The following is a 17,188-nucleotide window of genomic DNA, read 5'->3' on the forward strand; positions in this document are numbered from 1 at the left end:
GATGTAGGCAATAGAGAACTTTTGGCTTTTAAGATGGCTTTTGAGGAGTGGCGTCACTTTTTGGAGGAGGCTGTCCATCCTGTCACTGTCATAACTGATCTTAAAAATCTGTTGTACCTCGAATCTGCTAAACATCTTAAAGGGAACCTGTCAACTCGTTTTTCCTAAATAAGCTGTGGCCACTGCCTTTGGGGGCTTATCTACAGCATTCTAGAATGCTGTAGATTAGCCCCCAATCTAACCTGAAAGAGAAGAAAAACAAGTTTTATTATACTCACCCGGGGGCTGTCCGGTCCGATGGGCGTCGCAGGTCCGGGTCCGGCACCTCCCCTCTTCATACGATGTCGTCATCCTGCTTGCTTTGTGTCGCGGCTCCTGCGCAGGTGTACTGATTTGCCCTGGAGTGCGCAGGCGCCGGGAAAGGTCAGAGAGGTCCAGTGCCTGCGCACTGCAGTACTTTGCTCTGCCCTCAACAGGGCAGATAAGTACGCCTGCGCAGGAGCCGCGACACGAAGCAAGGAGGAGGACGTCATCGCTAAAAGATGGGAGGTGCCGGACCTGCGACGCCCATCGGACCAGACCTTCCCCGGGTGAGTATAATTTCCCAAAAATTTCTGTTTGCTCCTGAATCAACCATGACAGATATGGAAATCCACTGAGAATCCACGTAAGACCTGCTTGAAATGAAGCAATGAGAATCCTTATTTTCTTTTTTAAAATTGGGTGCAATAGAGGAAGTTGAATGGATAGCGGCATTCATTATAGGCGCTGGTTCAGACAAGACTGACGCATTTCGAAGTTTACAACTTCTTCAGGAGGACAAACCATGGTAACACATACAGTCAGCACATGCAGATATACAGTATATAGACATAGAATTCAAATAAAGATGCGTAAAAACAGGCCTAAAAGTGCGATGGATAGCCCGTTCCTTAAAACAGTTCATTTTGTTGAAACAAACTTTCAAACTGGTTCCCTCAGTGGATTCCATGGTCAGGGTTGTGTATCCTGTTACGAAACTGGTGGAACACGGCTGGAATCCAATGGCCAAAGATAGATGAGCAGGAACAGCAAGTGTAGTTGGAGTTTTTGGTGATAGCAATGGAGATTGTACAAAACAATCCAGAGCACAGTGGGAACAGTCTGGGTAAGACAGTTCTATGAGCTGAAGACTGGAACTAGGCATAAGGCTAGACACAATACTCAAGCAATGAATGAATGTTCCATATGGCTTTAAGTAGGCTCAAACAGGAAACAAAATGGCTTTCAACAGGTTCAGTATTGGCCATATTGCTAAAGGGCAATTGCAGAAACACAATATCAGCCTCTAGTGGTAAGGTGTGGAATTGCAGCACAATTTAGCAAAGTGAATAATAGCAGCCACTAGTGGTCAATTTGCAGAAGTACAACAGAATCCTGAGAGGAACATTCTTACAGGCCAACTTAGCAGATAAAGTGTGAAACTGGATGGTATAATGTCCCAAAACGTTAGTTGTCTGAGCCACAGCATAAAATCATTAGTAGACTGAACAAGACCTAGTTTGTCAAACACTTTACGGAAGTAAAACAAGAAAGATGGAAGGGAATGCATGATAGGGACACCCCTCTTCCACAATAATGAAGCCAATGCCAAAGCATCCCCATACATGTAAGAAAAGATGTAGGCCACTTTGGAAGGTCAGAACAAAATTGCTGGTTACATAACTCAAAATGTACAGTGCATTGGTTCATTAAGACCTAGCAGCCCTTAAAGGGGTGTTCCAAAATTAAAATCTATTTTAATCGTAAATATCTAATGTCATCTAATCTTTTATTCTGTTATACTTTAATTAAAAAGTCCCTATCATTCTCTCACTACCCTAGCATGTTCATTTATTTATGTTTTTACTACTTCCTGTTTGAGAATCCCAGTGCATACTGGGATATTCAAACAAGTTGTCATCAGGGCACAGGATAGGTGGCAATGTCACTTGCAGGGGCTGTGCTGGTCTTGCTCACTCGTTCTCTCCATACAATTCTTAATGACAGTGCACTCTGTTGCTGACTTGTCATTTCTGATTAGAGTCGGCAAGAGAGTGCATTGTCACTGTGCACTGAGAAGAACAGTGCATAGTGACAAGATCTTAGTGAGCATCTGTCAGAAATGTCAATCAACACATGCTCTGTAGAGAAGGGACTAACCCAGCCCGTGAGACAGATGTCACTGATGATGCTTTGTTTGTGGGTGAGAACAGAGGATGTGGCAGTGACCCCAGCCACTGTCCCCTGATGATGACTTCATTTTGAGTGTCCCAGCATGCATTGGGATTCTCAAATGAAGCGTCATCCCACAGAAAATAGTAAAAAAAAATAAAACTAAATCAGTTAGAGTAGTGAGGTAATGATAGGGACTTTTTAATTAAAGTGTAATAGAAAAAAATAGATTATGATATTTAATAAATAATGATATAGTATTAAAATAAATTTTAATTTCAGATCACGTCTTTAAACCCTTTCTGACATGTGCTGTAATAGTATGCACATGTCGGACTCCCCCTCTTTGGTGCGGGCTCCGGCACAGAGCCCGCACATTTCCGGGCACATGACAGCTGATCTATACAGCTGACATGTGCCCGCAAAAGCCGCAGGTGGAATTGTGATCCATCCGCGGCTGATAACTAGTTAAATGCCGCTGTCAATCCCTGACAGCGGCATTTAACTTGCGTTTACAGGAAGCACGTCACTAATTCTGCCCATCGTGACCCCGTCACATGATCGCGGGTCACTGATGGGTCAGCATGACAACCAAAGGTCAGAAGCAGATATCTGTGGTTGTTATTGCCAGATTGCTGTGAGCGCTGCCCAGTGGTCGATGCTCATAGCAAGTGAGCATTTCTGCTACAAACAGGTGATCTGATCATCGCCTGTGTGTAGCAGAGGCGATCAAAGTACTGCAGCTTCTAACAAAAAAGCCAAGAAGCCAGCAGTGCCTATGGTCAGCACGCAATACCTAAAATGCACATGCACATATTGGTTTCTAACTGTACTTTAAAATGAGACATTTAGCAAACAATTGATCAATTCTTTGAGCCACCCAGACACCCCAAGGCATTCTCATATGGGGCAGTCCTACTCTACGTCTTTTACATTCTCTGTGCCATTACGGCCTCCTAAATGTATTAGAAGCAAGACTGTATAAAATGCAAACGAACCCAAAGCATTTCTGAATCACTCCTGTGGCACCAGAATGGCGAGTGCAGATAAAGGCCTACCAGGTCCGGACATGGACATTTCAGATCTGACCTCCACACTGCCAAACTAATAACCACAGATGAAAGGTGAAACAGGCCCAGACACAGGTGCATAATCAAATGGAGCCTGGGGGAGGGCAGGGCTGCTGTATGTGTGTACAGCAGCCTAGATCAATCACAATAAAGACAGATAGAATGGCGTGCATAACCACATGGCAAAAAGTGGGGGTCACCACAAACCAGTAACAAACAAAAAAACCAAGAAGCCAGCGCTGCCTATGGTCAGCATGCAATACATAAAATGCACGTGCTGGTTTCTAACTGTACTTTAAAATGAGACATTTAGCAAACAATTGATAAATTCTTTGAGCCACCCTGCCACGCCAAGGCATTCTCATATGGGGCAGCCCTACTCTACATTTTTTGTATTCGCTGTGCCATTACTGACCCCCACTTTTTGCCAAGTGCGCCTGGTTATGCACAATAGTGTTGTGATGTGCTCCTGGTAACAGAAACTACAGAACTTCCTGTTGATATTATTGGATTTCCATTTCAATTATTGAATTTGAGAGGTACTCCAGTAAAAAATAAATTAGTTCTACTTATTTCTGGTCCAAGAAGAATAATCTACAAGTATGATGTAACTTTTGTCTACTGGTGTTACTCACTTGTTCCGGCTTCAGTGTCAGGCTTCACGTCTTCCTCTCCCAGCAGCCAGCTCGCTCAGTGTCTGTGCACATTGGAGTACAATGGTAACCTGGTGCGCACCTATTATGTCACAGGTATTTTTAGGTATTGTTAAGGTAATTGCTCATCCATGTCGCCACCACACTGCTGACAAACCCAACTTGACAAATCTAATCAGCTCTGCTGTTCCAAGATCCTTGTTGACACGCTAGGCACTGCTGTTCAAGGTGCTCAGCTCTGTTGTGCAAGATGCCTGTCTGCTTTATCAGCTCTGCTATCCCTAGTTGCCTGTCCGAATGTGGCACCCCTGAGGGTCCAGTCGCCACAGAGGTACTGCACCTCAGCCAAAGGTATGGTACTCTGCTCTCGGGTATGGAGGGAACACTACAAAGTACCCACACACTAGCACCCAACACTAGACCTCTCCAGGCCAGGGAGGAACTAGGGAGAGGGTGTAGATGACAGTTGTAGGAGTCAGAAGGAGTCAGGAAGGGAAGACGGTTGGTCCTGGGGACTGAAGGAGAGAGGAGCACATCCCTAGACTAGCGCAGCGTGAGAGGAAGTAGGAGAGAAAGAAGGGGTCCTAGGGGCATGGGAAGTAAGGAATCCACCCGTGGCGCCCAAATCCACGCCGACTGTAGTCAGGTGGAGGGACCAGATTGCAGTAGGGGAACGGCCCCAGACTAGTGGAGGAACTAAGTACTCAGCTAGCAAACTGGAGGCTGTAGTGACTGTATGTGCTACAGCCAACTCCATACACATTTGCTGAAAAGGCAGCAAGATAGGATCAAGGGGACTAAGAGAATGTCACCCGACAGGATCCGAGGCTGCTGGCTTGGGACACTGTGTGTGAAGGCACAGGGCAGAAGAGGTGGGAGCCAGTGCAGAGAGACGGCCAGGAAAGGAACATAAGAAGGGGATTCTGGCACAGTGGACCCCAAACTACCTGAGAGCTGGCTGGACCACCAACCCGGAGGACAAAGCACCCCTGCTGAGGATTGTAACTGGAAGAACTGTGACTAAAAGTGTGAAGGCTGCACTCTGCTGTGTCCTCAGATTATTTACTGCGTCAACTGCCCTGTACTGCAACCATTACCAACTTCTTTAACACTATAATTGCCTTGGGGCATAGCTCTACCCGTGGAGAGCTGTATCAACTCTGCTGCATCACCAACAGCTCCAGCGGCCTCCTTAAGCAGCGTCGGCTATCTCCTTATTGCCGAATACCACGGGTGGCATCATGACTTTATTTAAACTAATTTCCCCATCTTTACTTGATTGCACACCCAGGGCCACGGACTGGGTCACCGCTGCCGTGATAAAACCCCTGAACAGCTGACAAAGGCCCGGTCTGAGTCCCCCCGACCCTAGCGGGAGTTCCACACACACTCAACACTGCTGTATCTAAATGTCTGTTTGCATACTTGGTTGCACTGCTGTTCTAAATGTCTGCACAATCAGCTCTACTGTTACAAGATGCCTATCCACACTCTCAACCCTACTGTACCAATGTGCCTGTCTGCTGTTTCAAGGTGTTTAACTGCATAATTAGCCCTACTGTTCCATGACAAAAGTTCCATCTGTTACACCGCTCCGCCATACTCACCCGGCCTCCGCTCCCACGCCGCAGTCGCCCTCCGCTCCCACGCCGCAGCCTCTCTCCACCCGACGGCCGCGGCGGTCACCTGAGACAGACCCGCGACCGATGCCTTCCCTGCATGCTATGCGCATGCGCCATAGGCCGTGGCCGCGCCTCCTTCCTGCTTCTTGTGCTCCGGCTGTGCCCTGACCCGGAAGCACATTTGGACCAATGGCTGACCAGACGGGGCCATATCAGGCCGCTTCCCCCTGAGGGAGGCGCCTGATCGTTGTGTTTCCTGACACTCTGGCCTCGCTCCATCGTGCACACTCTGCTCCTGCAGTTCCTGTCTCGGCTGCTCCTCACAGCAGCTTCTCAGTCCTGCTACCCGTGTTCCTGTCATCCTACTCCAGTCCTGCCTTGTGTTCCTGCCGTCCTACTCCAGTCCTGCCTTGTGTTCCTGTCGTCCTACTCCAGTCCTGCCTTGTGTTCCTGCCGTCCTACTCCAGTCCTGCCTTCACTGTTCCTGCCGTCCTACTCCAGTCCTGCCTTGTGTTCCTGCCGTCCTACTCCAGTCCTGTCTTCAGTGCTCCTGCCGTCCTACTCCAGTCTCAGTCTTACTCCGGTCCATCCTGAGCCGCCCCTCTCGGTACCGGCTACCGTGGTACTCGAACCCCTGGGCCTGCTCCTAACGGTCCCTGTATAGGGGTCGGTTCCACCTGGCAGCTCGCCCGGGGTCCCTCGGTGCCACGGTCCAGAGGGTCCACTCTCGGAGCTCCAGCTCCTGACCACCCACGCTAACAGTACGATCAGGCCATGGACTCCGCCGGTACTACGGCTGCTACCCAGAAAGAGTTGCTATTCCTACGGGAGAATCAGGGGCGCATTATGTCAATCATGAAGTCGATGGACACCCGTTTGTCGGCCTTACAGGTGGCCGATCCTGGAAATGCCACTCAGCTGGCCAGTCTCCAACAGGAGCTGGGCCAGCAGCAAGATACTCAAACCCACATTTTGTCCTACATGGCCTCCTTTGATAGTCGCTTGTCGGCCCTCCAGGCTGCCGCTGCAGTGCCGACTCCTCCCCCTGCGTCTGCTGCTCATCCGACGCCCCGCCTCGCCAAGCCGCCTCGTTTCACCGGGGATCCCAAGCTCTGTAGGGGGTTCTTAAATCAGTGTAGTCTCCACTTTGAATGGCTGCCGCAGCAATATCCCTCGGACCGGGCCAAAGTGGCCTTCATCATGTCCCATCTGGAGGGAGAGGCCCTTTCTTGGGTAAACCCGCTCTGGGAACGTGACGACCCGGTCGTTTCGAGTCTCCCGGTTTTCCTGGATACGTTTCGTAAGGTTTTCGATGAGCCGGGCCGGTTAGCCTCTCTCACTGAGTCACTCTTTAACTTACACCAGGGCTCTCTCACGGTCGGACAGTACGCTATTCGCTTTCGCACTATTTCCTCTGAGCTCGGCTGGAATAACGCAGCTTTGGTGGGGGCATTCTGGCGCGGTCTTTCTAGTAAAATAAAGGATGAACTCGCTGGTCGAGATACCCCGTCCACCTTAGAGGACCTTATTTCGCTGGCTACCCGCATTGACCTGCGCTTCCTGGAGCGCGCTCGGGAGTCAGTGAGAGACAGGCGCTCCTCCAGGTCAGTTCCTCCTTTCGCTCAGTCGGCCAGCTCACGTTCAGTCGGATCTTCTTCCCTCTCTTTGGGTGAGCCCATGCAGTTAGATCATCTCAGGTTGGCCGAGTTACGTCAGAGAGAGAGACGGGCACAAGGTCTGTGCCTCTATTGCGGTCATTCGTCACACTATATCCGCACCTGTCCTAAGAGACAGGGAAACGACTCCACCTAGGTCAGGTAAGAGAGGCCTTCCTAGGTGATGATGATGATTCCTCTCAACCCCTTACGATTTCTGTGCTTTTGGTTTCAGGAGGGAGGCGTGGTTCCGAGGTGGCCTACGTGGATTCGGGCTCAGCGGGTAACTTCATTCGGCCGGAAGAGGTAGACAAATACCAAATTCCTGTAGTCACTCTATCTAACCCAATTCAGATTGCCACCGTGGATGGCAAACCGCTACAGGTGACCATCACCTTGGTCACTGAAGAGGTGGAATTGCAAATCGGAGCCTTACATCGAGAGAAGATAGCCTTTTACGTTTTACCTAAGCTCTCTCACGCCATTCTACTCGGTCTTCCATGGTTAAGGACTCATCAGCCTGTTCTCGACTGGTCTTCTGGGGAGATACTCCGCTGGGGGCACCCGTGCCAAGCTCGCTGTCTGACTCCTGTCCGCCTGGCGGCCGCTCCACGGTCACCTCCAGACCTCCCGGGTCTTCCTCCAGCTTACAGCTCCTACGCCGATGTTTTTGATAAGAAGGAAGCAGAGGTCCTCCCTCCACACCGGCCGTTTGACTGCCCAATTGAACTTGTTTCTGGTTCAACCCCCCCAAGGGGCAGAATCTACCCTCTGTCTCCCGTGGAGACCACCGCCATGTCCGAGTACGTCCAAGAGAACCTCGCCAAAGGCTTTATACGGAAATCCTCTTCGCCCGCGGGAGCCGGGTTCTTCTTCGTCAAAAAGAAGGACGGGACTCTACGGCCATGCATTGACTATAGGGGCTTGAATGATATTACCATCAAGAACAGGTACCCTCTTCCACTCATTCCGGAACTGTTTGACCGTCTCAGAGGGGCTCGGGTCTTTACCAAGCTGGACCTCAGAGGAGCCTACAATCTGGTCCGTATCCGTGCAGGTGACGAGTGGAAGACCGCTTTCAACACTCGAGATGGCCATTACGAGTACCTGGTCATGCCCTTCGGTCTTTGCAATGCTCCTGCAGTCTTTCAAGAGTTCGTCAACGAGATCTTCCGGGATCTCTTGTACTCCTGTGTGGTCGTGTACTTAGACGACATCCTCGTCTTCTCGCCGGACCTCTCGTCCCACAGAAAGAGTGTCCGCCTGGTGCTTCAGCGTCTTCGGGAGAACCGTCTGTATGCAAAGATCGAGAAATGTCTCTTCGAACAGACCTCTCTGCCATTTCTGGGATACATTATCTCCGACGCTGGTCTAAGGATGGATCCCGAGAAGTTGTCTGCCATCCTCAAATGGCCTCGCCCCGTCGGATTAAAGGCGATACAACAATTCCTCGGGTTCGCCAACTATTACCGGCAATTTGTCTCCCACTTCTCCGCGATCACAAGACCCATTTCTGTGCTCACCCGTAAAGGGTCTACTTCCAAGGATTGGTCTCCTGAGGCAGAGCAGGCCTTTCTGACCCTAAAACGGGCTTTCTCCACGGCTCCGGTCCTGCATCACCCTGAGAGCGATCGACCTTTTGTACTCGAGGTGGACGCTTCCTCGACTGGTGCCGGGGCGGTGCTGTCCCAGAGAACCGCCTCCGGTTGCCTGCACCCTTGTGGCTTCTTCTCGAAGGCCTTTTCTCCATCCGAGTGTAACTACTCGATCGGTGACCGGGAACTTTTGGCCATCAAGTTGGCCTTGGAGGAATGGCGCCACCTCCTGGAAGGAGCTGTCCATCCTTTTGTCATCTTCTCGGACCACAAGAATCTGGCCTATCTCCAGTCTGCCCAGAGACTAAACCCTCGCCAGGCCAGATGGTCTTTATTTTTTGCCCGATTTGATTTCGAGCTCCGATTCCGTCCCGGCAGCAAGAATTCCAAAGCCGACGCCCTGTCCAGGGTCTTCCAACCACACGAATCCACGGAGGAACCGTCACATATCATTGATCCCACTAGGATCATCACCGTGGCTCCAGTGAACTGGCTTACTCCTCCGCCTGGCAAGACGCTTGTGCCAGAGAATCTCAAGCAAAAGGTTCTTCTATGGGGGCACTCCTCCAAACTGGCCGGCCATGCCGGAACTAAGAAGACCCTTGATCTTATCAAACGTCACTACTGGTGGCCCTCACTTCGCCAAGATGTACTCGATTTTGTGGCTTCTTGTCCATCCTGTGCAAAGAACAAGGTACCACGGAGATCTCCGTCTGGCTTGTTGCTTCCGTTGCCTGTCCCTACGGTTCCTTGGGAGAACATCGCCATGGATTTCATCACCGACCTACCCTGCTCTGCGGGCTGCTCAGTCATTCTGGTGGTGGTGGATCGTTTTTCCAAGATGGCTCACTTCATCCCTCTGCCCGGTCTTCCCTCAGCGCCGGAGCTGGCCGAGATCTTCATTCATCAAGTCTTCAGGCTTCATGGACTACCTCGACGCATTGTGTCTGACCGAGGGGTTCAGTTTACCTCCAAGTTCTGGCGTTCGCTTTGTAAGCTTATGAACGTTTCCCTCGACTTCTCCTCGGCCTACCATCCACAGTCCAATGGACAAGTAGAGCGTACCAACCAGACGCTTACGGGATACTTACGCCACTTCTCTAACGCCCACCAGAACGATTGGGTCAACTTACTCCCCTGGGCAGAGTTTGCTTATAACAACCATGCTGGTGAGTCTTCGGCCAAGTCTCCGTTTTTCATTGTTTTTGGCAGACATCCTGGTGTCCCTCTTCCGATAACCCCTGCCTCTGAGGTACCCGCGGCCAATGCCTTGTCCTCGGAATTTTCTAAGATTTGGGCTGAGACCAACACATCACTCAAGAGATCCGCTGATCAGATGAAGAACTATGCAGACAAAAAGAGGTTGGATTCTCCTCCGTATCGTGTTGGCGACAAGGTCTGGCTCTCCTCCAAATTCGTCCGACTAAAACTGCCCTCCTACAAGTTGGGTCCACGCTACATCGGTCCGTTTGAAATTCTGGGACGTATTAACGAAGTTGCCTACAAATTGAGGTTGCCTGCTTCGCTCCGGATCCCGAACACCTTTCACGTCTCTCTCCTGAAGCCTGTGGTGCTGAATCGTTTCCATTCCTCGCTTGATCTTGGTCCTCAGCCGGTGGGTGCCGACAACGTTTTTGAAGTGCAGGACATCCTCGCTGTGAAAAGGGTTAGAGGTAGGACTTTCTTTCTCGTTGATTGGAAGGGCTTTGGTCCTGAGGAGAGATCCTGGGAGCCTCGGGAGAATATTAATGCTCCCCGTATCCTCAAGAGGTTTCTAGTTAATCTCCGGGGGGGGCGGCTTAGGGGAGGGGGTACTGTTACACCGCTCCGCCATACTCACCCGGCCTCCGCTCCCACGCCGCAGTCGCCCTCCGCAGCCTCTCTCCACCCGACGGCCGCGGCGGTCACCTGAGACAGACCCGCGACCGATGCCTTCCCTGCATGCTATGCGCATGCGCCATAGGCCGCGGCCGCGCCTCCTTCCTGCTTCTTATGCTCCGGCTGTGCCCTGACCCGGAAGCACATTTGGACCAATGGCTGACCAGACGGGGCCATATCAGGCCGCTTCCCCCTGAGGGAGGCGCCTGATCGTTGTGTTTCCTGACACTCTGGCCTCGCTCCATCGTGCACACTCTGCTCCTGCAGTTCCTGTCTCGGCTGCTCCTCACAGCAGCTTCTCAGTCCTGCTACCCGTGTTCCTGTCGTCCTACTCCAGTCCTGCCTTGTGTTCCTGCCGTCCTACTCCAGTCCTGCCTTGTGTTCCTGTCGTCCTACTCCAGTCCTGCCTTGTGTTCCTGCCGTCCTACTCCAGTCCTGCCTTCACTGTTCCTGCCGTCCTACTCCAGTCCTGCCTTGTGTTCCTGCCGTCCTACTCCAGTCCTGTCTTCAGTGCTCCTGCCGTCCTACTCCAGTCTCAGTCTTACTCCGGTCCATCCTGAGCCGCCCCTCTCGGTACCGGCTACCGTGGTACTCGAACCCCTGGGCCTGCTCCTAACGGTCCCTGTATAGGGGTCGGTTCCACCTGGCAGCTTGCCCGGGGTCCCTCGGTGCCACGGTCCAGAGGGTCCACTCTCGGAGCTCCCGCTCCTGACCACCCACGCTAACACCATCCAACATATCCACTATTCTAAGCTGTTCTATGTGGTGCCCAGCATATCCAGCTCCACTATTCCATATGCTATCCTCTATATTCAGCTCTACTGTTTCACTCTTGTTTATTGGTTGTCCAGCATTTCCATAACAGTGATCCAGTCGTAAACCTGCATTACCAGATCAACCATTCTGAGTGCCTTCAGACTTATGGAAATCTGCTGTATCTCGTTTCCCAAACGTTTCTGGTCCATGTCTGTTCATCAAGGTCTACAGCTTAGCAAATCCACCTTAGCAAATTTGTTAGGGAACTAGTATAAAGCTGAATATACTCCATAGTTAATGTTATTGAGATTTAACGATATTGACTGGGCCAGTCCATCATCCAATGTGTAAGGGGGATTCCGATTTCTTCCCAAATTTGTTTTGGGAAGAAGTCAAAAGCCTCCACCAGAAGTATCTCACAACATCTTACTCCCCTTTTCACCCTTGTGGGCTCAGCTATAAAAAGCATGGATGTACATGGGAGAGTCGTGAGAAATATCTGGCAGCCAAGGAAGCTATCTGACCAGGCTTAGTGTTGAAACATGTCTATCCTGTCCAAACAACTTGAGCTTCAGCTGTTTTTAGAGTAGTGAAGAGAATAACAGGCCCACAAATTTTCATTCCCTGTCAAAATCAGGTTACTCACCTTTCCCTACATTCTTTATGTTTACATTGATGAATGAGAGAAGGCTGCTAGTTCTTGACGCTTGTTTGGGCCTTTTGGTCTTGGGGTGTTGAGTACAATTGGGGGAACTATCTTCTTTTGAAAAGAAATTGCCATAGACTGAAGTACATTGTGATTTTCTTCATTTATTAACTAATTCTGACAATAAAGCAGAGATATTGAAGATGGTGAATAATTGGAACACAAAAGCCTCATGCAGAAAGACTATTCTAGCAAATAAATGTCAATAGAGCCCATGGATCTAGCTGGTTACTATAGAACACATTGACATAATTTGATTCAACTTTCTATGGCCTACATGCCCATATAGACGTGTTAGGAGTGTTGTTGATCCTATTGTCATTTTCCCTTTTAGCTTTACTTTCATATTCCTGAAGAACCCCTTTAAATTTTTACAAATACTTGTCAGAAGGATTATACAAAAAAGAAAAATCAGATTTTATATACTGAAGCTATGATGAAGAATCGACAGCACCATCACAGACAACAGGTTTACTCCAGGATACAAGAATCTATATTTTATAACCTGCATGTTTAGAAATAGATTTTATGAACTGGTGTCTAATCTTTATATGACACTTTGCTGCGATGTTCAACTGCCAGTAACTAAAGCTATTTATGTGCATTCGTAATTAAAGAATGAGACAATAAAACCTTGCAATATTTAATGAACTCTGATGATAATATGTTTCACATGGCGGAATAAATGATCCCATATACCATGTTGTATTTATTTCTCGCCTTCCTAATACTTAACAATGAAATGGAATGTTGTCAGTGCTGATTATTTTGGAAGCTGTGCATGAAAACACAGAGCTGGCGTTCTGAACCCCCTTCGAGAGCCAGATGCCGGAGGTTGAATTACAGCCACTGCTAAAACTCCTGTCCCCAGTTCACTTATGCTGGCAGCTAGTAGCCCCCATACTCGAGCCAACCTTTCCCCAAGGTCTATAGATCCAGACATTACAATTCCAGGAATCCAAAGGAAGCAACGTGTGCTGCTGGAACTAAATAGTACAAGAAGTAACATACAGCAGCCCATTTTCAATTCTATTTCATCTAGACTTCCTTGTAGTTAACAATGTGAAGGTAAACATATGTGTACTTGGGTTAATCACAAACTTTTATTACTCCATTGAAAAAAAAAATTCATATTGGTGAATAGATTTTATACTGTATTCAAAATCATATTCTACCACTTTATGCTATACACAATGGGAAAGGATATTTCCATCCAATTTTGATCCTTATAAATTTTACGAAAATTAGTAACGATAGAGGAATACATTGTATGAGCACTGGCAACTGCCAAGCCTTGTAATTCCTTGTTTGAACTAGCTCAGTAGCTATTGAGCTCGGTTGAGAATCATAACCAGAGATATGACTACTCCTGCACTACGCCCAGCCATCTTTACCCATAACGCTCCAGGGATAGCAAGATCTATTACTCAGAGAAAGCAGCACTGGGAAAGGCTGGCTGGGTGCAGTGCTGGACTTGTGTTATATTATAAAGGTACTGTCACACTTAGCAATGCACCAGCGATCCCGACCAGCGATATGACGCGGTCAGGATCGCTGGTGCATCGCTAAGTGGTCGCTAGTGATCTGCCACACAGGCAGATCTCACCAGCGACATAGCAGAGGTCGGGGGTCGCTACTTACCTGTCAGACAAGGCGATCCTGACATCCTCCCGCCCGCGTCCACGTGTCGCTCGTCGGCGCCACAGGAAGCCCAGCAGGAAGATAACGACGAGAAACGGTCCAGGACGTTCTCGCGCAATCAGCAATAGCCAACGGGGGAGCCGGTCGGAGGTAAGTATCAGACATAGCGATATTGCTAGCAATATCGCTGCTATGTCACAAAACCATTGACGTTATAGCGATATTCCTAGCGATATCGCTTAGTGTGACAGGCCCTTATGACTATTGTCCCCTGCCAGATCTTCAAACTATATTTTCTCTGAAATTCTGCAGCATTTCCGAGGAAAATACTATATACCTGTCTGTGACTGTGCAGCCAGGCTCAGATTCATGCTGCAAGGATTGGGCAGCAGAAATCAGATGACAGGTTCCCTTTAACCCTAGAATGCATAAACCATTTATTTGAGTTCCCTCCATATGATTTGCACAAGAGTATAAACGGTTCGGGTTATGTGAAAGTGTATATTGCAGACGTTATGCATTCTTGGGTTAAAGAACTGAGAAATATGAGATAGACTGATAGACTGAAGACCCCCATGGTTGAGAGTAAGAGTGCCTCTCTAGCATTTAGGCCAGACTAAAACTTTGACTGACACTGGATAGATAGCAGAGAAAGCCATAAGCAGTTTTACAGCACGATTGTGACATTTCAGATACTACCAGTATATGAATTCCTAATCACACACAACTTATTATATACCTTTACAACAAAGTAATAGTATAGGATGCTAGCAGGAACGTGGGATTCAGTGACGAGCAGGAGGCAAACCAAGAGTTAACAGGTGTATTATGCAAGAATAAAAGTAGCAGTTTATTCTCCTTGCAGGGAGCGCGGGGGTTAACAAAGGTACACAGTACACAAACAATGTGCAGTAAACACTTTGCAGAGAAAAGAGTCAACAAATAAATTGTGTACACTTATCAGTTCTAGCTCCCAGATGGAGGTAGGTTGGAAGACTCCTCGATGGCGGCAAAGGTGTCGCGAGATAGCGTTGAAACGGTCCCGGATGAAGTTACTGCACAGTCTCTGTCCTGAAACGGTGCTCCTTGGCTTTTCCCGGCAAAGACTCTCAGTCCTGGTACACGAAGGAGAACGGGTGAAGCACTCTGGCACTGAGTACGTAGTGCGAGATCCCAGTGCACAGGCTGCCGACGTGCCCTGGTGTACAGGGTGATGAAGAGTCTCACCAGTGTTGAGCATGTCGGACACTGGTCTGCGAGGGCAGCTATTGACCTCAGTCTGAGGTAATAGGCGGTCAGTTAACGCACAATCAGCGTGCGTGGAGGAGGGAAGGCGGTCGACCCAGCTGTATGCTGTGTCAGGCAGTGTAGAAACGGAGTCAACCTTCTTCCTTGGGGTCAGTTCTCCTCCTGCCAGAAGCCCAGAAACCTTTTATAACTATGTCCCTTAAAGTCAGATGCTCAGGCCTGTCCAGGTCAGAAAGGTTTTCCCACAGCAACGATGGTGACAGACCCGATAGTTCCAGCCCAGAGACACGTGAAATAGCCCTAGCCCGGTCCATCCTCCTACAATAGATCCGGTAAATCTAATCATTAACATAACCCCTTCTCACAGGTGAACTAAATATCACATATTCTATATCTTTGTATAACGCAAAGCCTATGTTCACCTTTGAACACCAATTAAGGCTAGGTTCACATTTGCGTTTGAGTCCGCAGCTTATCATCCGCATGCACAAACGCATGCATACACAGTGTTTTTTATCTGCATCATCTTATGCATGATGGCAAAAAAAATGCTGCGTGTGCATTCATTTGCATGCGTTTGCGTTAGGCTACTTTCACACATCAGTTTTTTGCCGTCAGGCAGTATCTGGCTATTTTTAGAAAACACGGATCCGGCATAAATTTTGGAGAACTGTAGAAACGGATCCGTTTTTCTGCCGGATCCGTCTAGCAGGTTATATCTGTTTCCTGGGGGCTGGCCAATTGGATCTGAGCATGCGCAGACTTAAAAAAACGGATCCGGTGGCTGGATCCGTCTTTTTCTGGATCCGGCGCATTCCGGCGCCCATAGACTTTCATTGTGGCAAAAAGCCGGAAGCGTCGGATCCGGCGCTTCCGGCTTTTTCGCCGGAGACAAAAAACGTTACAGTAGCCGTTTTTTCCAGACGCCGGAATGAGACAAGTAGCCGGATCCGGCAAAAAACGGATGAAACGCAATGCCATCCGGCGCGATCCGGCGCTAATGCAAGTCAATGGGGAAAAACTGGATCCGGCATTGCATTTCGCTGGATCCGGTTTTACAAAAAAAAGCCGGATCGCGCCTGACGGTGAAAAACTGATGTGTGAAAGAGGCCTTACTTATGCGCATGCGTTCGATATTTCCAAAGTTTTGCAGTATCTTTTCCTTGATATCAGACACCCAATGAGCGTGCCTCGTGGGATTTCTATATATAGACACACTGCACTGAGGAAATCCTCATCTTTGACTGCTGTATCCACCTGCAAGATGGATCTTGACATGTAGAGCTTCTATGATAATCTAGATTTACAATTGAAATTGGCTGTTGCCTTTGCGTTTGCCTGTCAAGAATAAAGAAGACAAAGACTGAGAAGACGTCGTCGTCGCTACTGGCAACACCCCATCCTTGAATTCCGAGAGAGCTGTGGAGCCTACCACTCTTTATACACCGAGCTGCGTGAAAACCCTCAAATGTTTTTAGACTACACGAGGATGTCTGAACAGAGTTTCGATGACTTGCTGCAACGTGTCCGAGGATCCATCACCAGGCATGACACACAACTCCGTCGAGCAATTCCTGTTGATGACCCTAGGGTACGCAATAGTGAAAAACAAACACATGTTCATAGTATTATTGTTAGAAAACCCATGTATTAATTTTTTTTCCCATTTTCTGTTCGGCAGATTCCTGGCTACCGGAGAGACCTTATCATCTCTCCATTTCCAGTTCTGGATTGGAGTGTCCACCCTTCCTGAGATTGTTGGAGACACCTGCAGGGCTTTACGTGACGTTCTGCGTCAAGACTTCCTCCCCAACCCACAATTGAACTTTGGCTTGAAAATGCTGAGAAATTCAAGGACATTTGTGATTTTCCTAACTGTGTGGGGGCTGTGGATGGCAAACACATTTGGATAATGAAACCTGCTGGAAGTGGAACAGAGTATTTTAATTACAAATATGATCCAGGCTGTGTTGTGCTGCACCAGGTTCTGTGGTGAAAATAAAAGAAAAACATTAGTAAAAAAAATGGTTAAATAATAGTAAGACAACACAAAAGACACTCACATTCGCTGAACAAGCGCAGGCCTCAGAAAAACAAGGTTACGGTGGTATTTGTATTTTCTTATTATCCTTTGAGCAGCACCACTTTTAACCTGGTTTTCCTGTCCCATG

The 17,188-nt window shown here is 48.7% G+C and overlaps 1 protein-coding gene across 1 annotated transcript in view; it reads left to right on the forward strand.

Moving 5' to 3' along the window:
* CRCP (CGRP receptor component) overlaps positions 1-12,819 on the forward strand; it is a 112,773-nt gene extending 99,954 nt beyond the window's left edge. Inside the window, exon 7 of the mRNA XM_073558928.1 lies at positions 12,463-12,819. The gene's annotated coding sequence lies outside the window, so the exon portion shown is untranslated. The remainder of the gene's footprint in view (positions 1-12,462) is intronic.
* Positions 12,820-17,188: the final 4,369 nt, after the last annotated feature.

The sequence above is a fragment of the Dendrobates tinctorius genome, unplaced genomic scaffold (assembly GCF_039654945.1).
Source record: "Dendrobates tinctorius isolate UK_male_01 unplaced genomic scaffold, ASM3965494v1 ptg000263l, whole genome shotgun sequence".
In the NCBI taxonomy this organism is placed as follows: domain Eukaryota; kingdom Metazoa; phylum Chordata; class Amphibia; order Anura; family Dendrobatidae; genus Dendrobates; species Dendrobates tinctorius.